Below are 7,049 nucleotides of genomic sequence, written 5' to 3'. Positions count from 1 at the left end.
GTGTATGTATACACGTCTGTGTGTACTGTGTGTATGTACACGTCTGTGTGTACTGTGTGTATGTACACATCTGTGTGTACTGTGTGTATGTACACGTCTGTGTGTACTGTGTGTATGTACACATCTGTGTGTACTGTGTGTATGTATACACGTCTGTGTGTACTGTGTGTATGTATACACGTCTGTGTGTACATGTATACACTGGATCACCCAGAATTTGGGTTACAGGTAGTTGTCAGCTGCCCAGTTCCTCTGCAAGGAAGTCTCCACAACACCCCTCTCTTTAAAGATCTATTTATTTGTATGTAATGTGTTTGACTGTGTGTGTATCAAGTGCATGCCCAGTATCTGAGGGTCCCAGAGGATGGCATCAGAGTCTCCAGAAAGTGGAGTTACAGAAGTTGCCTGATGTGGGTACTGGGAACCAAACTCAGGTCTCTGCAAGAGCAGCAAAGCTCTTAACCACTGAACCGTCTCCCCAGCCCCTCTCCTGTTTTCCTTCCTCTCTTTGACACTATGGTGTATGTATCTGCATCTGGTCTCGAACTCTCAGAGCCGAGGATGACCTTGAACCCCTGATCTTCCTGTTTCTACTTCCATAGTGTTGGGGTTACAGTGGTGTTCCACTATGCCCCTTGAAGAGTGTGACCATTGTCTTTTCCAGTGTTTCTCTCACTATTTGGGGAAGCCACAGGGGACCCTAAAAATTGCATGTGAACACACAGAAATTTGGGCGAACTGAATGTGGATGTTGAGATGTTGAGACTCTTTGGTTTAGTCTCTGCCTCTTAGGTAAAGTGAGTCATGTCTGGTAATAATAATTAGCACTCAATCTGTGACAGGCTTGCTTCTGAATCCCTTACAAGAAACATCTCAGTTTCAGACCTCAGAACCTGTGGTCACACACAAAGCTTGAAACAGAGGCAAGGTGACACAGCCAGGTCCTCTGTCCTCTCAGCTGCCAGAACCTCTGCTCAGGTTTTGATCCTGGTTGTTCAGTGAAGGTGGGCAGAACCAAAGTGGTAGGGTCAGCTGAGTCCACCCCCCCCACAGTGATCATCCTAGGGTCAGCTGAGACCGCCTCCTCCACCCCATCTCGGAGTGGTGTTGGGATGGATCCCCTTAGCTGGCAAAACAGAAGTGAGAAAATTGGGTACGGTCACTCGCACCTGCAAGCCTTGTTTTTGACAGGTGGAGGCAGGAGGATCAAGGTCAGCCTCAATTATGTAATGAGTTGGAGGCCAACCCGGTATACTTGAGACTCTGTTACAAAATAAAACAAAAACAAACAAACAAAAAAACCCCAAAGCAGAGCGGGATAGGTAGTCTGAGTGTCCGAGGCTGCTCTGAGTATTTCTGAGGTGTTAGAATGTGTCTACTCCCTGGGTCTGGCAATAGCTTTTTGATGCAATTTGCATTACTTCAGCCCCTAGCACCTGTAGCAGGGCCTGTGTGGCTTTGGAGAAGTTTCTTCCACCACCTCCTTTATTTTTTTATTCCTTTTTTTTTTTTTTTTAATTTTGATTTTTCGAGACAGGGTTTCTCTGAGTAGCCCTGGCTGTCCAGGATGACCTTGAACTCAGAGAGATCTACCTGCCTCTGCCTCCCCAGTGCTGCACCTAGAAGTATCTTAACATCTTTGTTTCTTCTTTTCCACGTCCCCGCTCATTGGATTCTGTGAGGTTGCAAGAACACAGGGTATGTTAAATTCCATAAAGTTCTCCATGGGGTCTGGGGAGAGGCTCGGTGGATCAAGTGCTTGCCACGTGTGGTGGTCTGAATATGCTAGGTACACGGGAGCGGTAGTATTAGGTAGTACCAGCCTAACTGATGGAAGTAGCCTTGTTAGAGGAAGTGTGTCACTGTGGAGGCAGCCTTGAGGTCTCATATATCCAGCCCCTCCTCCTGGCTGCCTGCGGATCAAGATGTAGAACAATTCCTCAAGCGCCATGTCTGCCCACATACAGCCATGCTTCCCACCATGATGATAATGGACTAAACCTCTGAAACTGTAAGCCAGCCCCGGTTAAATGTTTTCCTTTATAAGAGTTACCTTGAGCTGGGCGGTGGTGGCGCACGCCTTTAATCCCAGCACTTGGGAGGCAGAGGCAGGCGGATTTCTGAGTTCGAGGCCAGCCTGGTCTACAGAGTGAGTTCCAGGACAGCCAGGGCTATACAGAGAAACCCTATCTCGAAAAGCAAAACAAACAAACAAAAAACAACAAAAAACAAAAACAACAACAACAACAAAAAGAGTTACCTTGAGCATGTCCCTTCACAGCAATGAAACCGTAAGAAACCACCCATGTGTGATGACTTGAGTTCAGTTCCGCAGCACCCATGTGAATTCTAGGTGGGTGTGACAGCCCATTTGTAATTCGGGTGTTTGGAAGGTACAGACTGGGTACAAGGGGCAAGCTAGCTAGCTAGTCATATTTATGGCCTCTGGGTTCCAAGAGTGGGGACGCTATCCCAAAGTCTTCAGCCCTGTTCAGTGCTCAGGATTAGGCCCAAGGATATGCTGTGACTTCTGCTGTAGGTCTTGGGCTCCTCAGCCAGGTCCTCGATCCAGTCCTTCAATCCCAGAGCTAAACAGCACTGGTGTCCTTTCTCCTGTTCCTGGGTCCCTTAGTTGTGCCCACAGACCTATGGTCTCAGGCCACCAATCCCAGGCACAAAGCCATACCTTCCCGTCAATTCCAGGTCTGAGTCCACAGAAATCTGTTCACGAAACACCACCCCTCTTTCTCCAGTGTGATTTGGCTACTGTGCTTCCTATCAAAGTATGTGCCCACAAAGTATGTAAGCACATCCTAGCCTAGACTCCTTAATGTTGAATGTTTGTATTCAACGCCGGGGATGGAGCCCAAGGCCTTGGAAATGGCCAGGGAAGTGCGCTACCACAGAGCCACACCCCCAGCCCCTCCCTGGGGGATTCTAGGCAGGGGCTCCACCAGAGCCACACCCTCAGCCCTCCTTTGATTTTTTTTTTAGTTCTGAGACAAGTTTCCAGTCAGTTGGCCAGGCTAACCTTGAATTCCCTCTGTAACCCACATGAGACTTGGACTTGAGACCCTTCTGTTTCAGTTTCCTCGAGCAGCTACCGGCTACTACTACGCCTCCAGGCGCAGATCCCCTAGGGTTTGAGGAGTTGCTAGATTTTAGAGGGGTAGAGGCTGGTAGACCTTGACTAGGGCCTTCTGAATCTCCAGGCTGGGGTCTGCAGCAAAGCAACAGCCACGAGGGGAATGGCTTGAGACCGCAGCAGATCGCTTCCTGTCTGCCCTGGCTTTCTATGTGAACTGGCATTCTTTTAAAAACATTTTTACAGTTTTTTTTTATTTCATCATTTTATGGGCATGGGTGCTTTGCCTGCATGCATGTCTGTGTACCACGTATGTGCTTGAGGAGGCCAGAAGAAGTGTCAGATCCCCTGGAGCTGCAGTTACAGATGGTTGGGAGCCACCACTTTGGTGCTGGGAATCAAACCCAGTTCCTCTGGAAGAGCAGTGTTCTTAATGGCTGAGCTGTGTCTCTGGCCCTGAACTGTCTGTCTGTCTGTCTGTCTGTCTGTCTTTCTTTTAGAAAAACTGTATTTAATTCTCTTTCTTTCCCTTCTTCCCTCCCTCCCTCTCTCTGTCTCTGTTTCTCTGTCTCTCTCTGTCTCTGTGTCTCTCTGTGCGCGGGTGCGTGTGCGTGTGTGTGTGTGTGTGTGTGTGTGTGTGTGTGTGTAAAAACCATAGTGGTCAGAGAACACTTTGGGGAGTTTGTTCCGACTTTGTGGGTGCCAGGATTCAAGCTCTGTCATCATGGCTGGTGACAGTCGCCTTTACCCAGTGAACCATCTTGGCAGGCCCTGTGATCTCTCTTTTGACGGCATCTCTGGAGGGCCACATCCTGGAGGCAGAGTGCTTCTGGAGCGATGTAGGACATCACCCTGTCCACGAGCTTCCTGTCTACTCGGAGAGTCCCCCGGCCGTGGGATCGAGCAGGCGGCAGAGGTTTGAGTTTCTATGAGTTTGCTGCGGTTTGTCGAGCAGGCTTTAAGGTTCTGGCAAGTCTTTGGCCTTATCTTTAGGATGCAAAAAACTTAAAATAAATAAAGTGATAAAATAAACAAGGTCTTGTGAGACATACCCATAGTCCCAGCACTCAAGGGCCTGAGGCAGGAGAATTATGAATCTGAGACCAGTGTGTGAACTGGGCTACAGTGTGAGATCCTGTCTCAAAAAACAAAACAAAACAAAAAAACAACAAAAAAAACCCAACAACAAAACAAAGTTTAAAAAGAGGAAAATTATACTTAACATATTGGTTTTTGTTTGTTTTTGTTTTTGTTTTTTTAAAGAAAAAGGAGAATTGGGCATATTGGCACATCTTTAATTCCAACATTCAGGAGGCAGAGGCAGGCCATCCTGATTTACATAATGAGTCAGGCTAGCCAGAGCTTTATAGTGATACCCTTAAAAAAAAAAGGGACAGAAGGAAGGAAGGAAGGAAGGAAGGAAGGGAGGGAGGGAGGGAGGGAGGAAGGACAGAAAGAGAGAAAGAAGAGAAAACAAAAAGCTATCTCGGCTGTTGAGAAGTTTGGTGGTTTATAACTGTCTGATTCCAGTTCCAGGGGCTCTGGTGCCCTCTTCTGACCTCTGTGGGCACTGCAGACACATGATGCACAGACTTATGTGTAAGCACCATACACATAAACTAAAAATAAATAGATCTTAAAAGTACAAGACTAGAAAGAATAACAATAAAAGTCAGGCACAGTGGTGCGCCTTGAACTCCAGCACTCAGGAGGCAGAGGCAGGTGGATCTTGTATGGGTTTGAGGCCGGCCTGCTCTGCAGAGCAAGTTCCAGGCTGGCTCCGGCTACCTGGTGAGGCACTTTCTGGTAATAAGAAGTTGTATTTAAAAGCCAAGCATGCTCGCTCACTCTTGCAGTTCCAGCAGTACGAAGGCAGGACAGTCTGCTGGGACTCTGAGGCCAGCTTGCATTGCAGAGTTCTAGGATAGCCTGGGCTACAGAGCTGAGTGAGACTCTGACTCAAAAGGCTAAAGGAAGAGGGCAGTCTGAACCTTCTACAGACATCTCTCCCTACCCTACATTAGTCCTAGCTTCACATCCTCTTTATTTGTTTATTTTATTCTATTTTTTTTAAAAAGATTTATTTATTAATTCTATGTATGTGAGTACACTGTCACTGTCTTCAGACACACCAGAAACGGGCGTCTGATCCCTTTACAGATGGCTGTGAGCCACCATGTGGTTGCTGGGAATTGAACTCAGGACCTCTGGAAAAGTAGTCAGTGCTTTTAACTGCTGAGCCATCTCTCCAGCCCCTCTACTCTTTTAAATACAGGGTCCCACTATTTAGCACTGGTTGGCCTGGAACAGGTGTCCGCCTGCCTCGACTATGGAGGAGTGATGTCCACTGCTTTCTCAGTTAATGCACGCCAGAAGGAATCAGATCCCATTAATGATGGCTCTCAGCCACCATGTGGGTGCTGGGAATTGAACTTGGGACCTCTGGCAGAGCAGCCAGTGCTCTTAATTGCTGAGCCACCTCTCCAGCTCCTCTATTCCCACTCTTATCTGATGGTCCTAACCTAGCAGCTATACCCTAAGCTGAAACCTTAACCTAGGCCCTGACCATCGATTCAACTTGACCTTGAACCTGGCTCTACTCTTAGTCCAGCCCTCAATCAAAATTTAGCCCTGACCTTGGACATACTCCTAGCCTCCTTCTTGATTCTAAGTCTAGCTGCAACCAGGGTCTTGACTCTAGATCTCATCTTTTTCCCCCAAAATTTACTTATTATTATTGTGTGCATTGCATATGTGTATGTGTGCATCATGTGTGTGCACTGCATGTATGTGCGCATTGTGTGTGTGTACATTGCATTGTGCATTGTGTATGTATGTACTGCATATGGGTGTGTGCATTGTGTTTGAATAAATTATGTGTGTTGGTGTGTGTGTGTGTGCGCGCACACACACATGTGTCACAGTGTACACGTGGAGGTCAGCTGACAACTCCATGGAGTCTGTTTCCTCCTTTAAAGGGATCAAATGCTTTGGGGAAAAGCATCTCTAGCTCCCCACCCCCCCGACATCCCGATGTCCTTCCATGTGTTTATCTCTACTTCGTAGCTGAATCCCTCCTCCCTCTATCTTTCCTTCTCCCCGCTCTGTATCCCTTTCTTTTTTTCCTTCAGTCTTTGACACCCTCTTTCTTCCTTCCAAAGGAAAACCAGCTAGGTCGGGGGGCTCACACCCATAACCTCAGACCAGGGAGACCACCTGCCCTCCCTCCTCTACCTTTTCTCCTTCGGTTTCTCCTTTGCGTTTGTGTATGGATGTGTCTATGTGTCTACACCTGGGTATAAACGTGACATGCGTGCAGGTGTGTGTGTGTGTGCAAGCATTTATGCATACCTGTGGTAATCAGAAGGCAATGTCAGGTATCCTCCTTGATCGCTAAGGCAGAGTCTCTGGGTGACTGAGCCTCGGGCTCACCAATCTGGCTAGTCTAGCTAGCCCTTTTACCCCAGCGGTCCCGCCTCCATCTCTCAAGTGGAGGATCACAGGTGGGTCCCCCTTCCTGCCTGGAATGGACATTGGTGCTAGGGATCTGGACTGAAGTCTTCACACTTGGTGCTGTGGAGGCCAAAGGTGTCAGATCTCTTGCAGGCAGAGTTCCAGCTGATTGCGAGCCGTATGGGTGCTGGGAACCAGATCCATTTCCTCTGCAAGAGCAGCCACTCCTAACCACTGAGCTATCATTCCAGCCCGTTTTCACACTCACCTCGTAAGCTTTGAATCTGCTGATGTATCACCTCGGTCACCCCTCCCTACCCCTACACTATAGTCTCTCTGTGTAGCCCTGGCTGTCCCAGAACTCCCTCTGTAGACCAGGCTGGCCTGGAACTCAGAGCTATCCCTGCCTCCGCCTCCTGAGTGCTGGGATTAAAGCTGCATGTATGTGTGCATTGTGTGTGTGTATGTGTGCATCATGTGTGTGCACTGCATGTATGTGTGCATTGTGTGT

This window comes from Mus pahari, chromosome 19 (assembly GCF_900095145.1).
Source record: "Mus pahari chromosome 19, PAHARI_EIJ_v1.1, whole genome shotgun sequence".
NCBI classification, from domain to species: Eukaryota; Metazoa; Chordata; class Mammalia; order Rodentia; family Muridae; genus Mus; species Mus pahari.
This window is presented reverse-complemented; position numbering follows the sequence as displayed.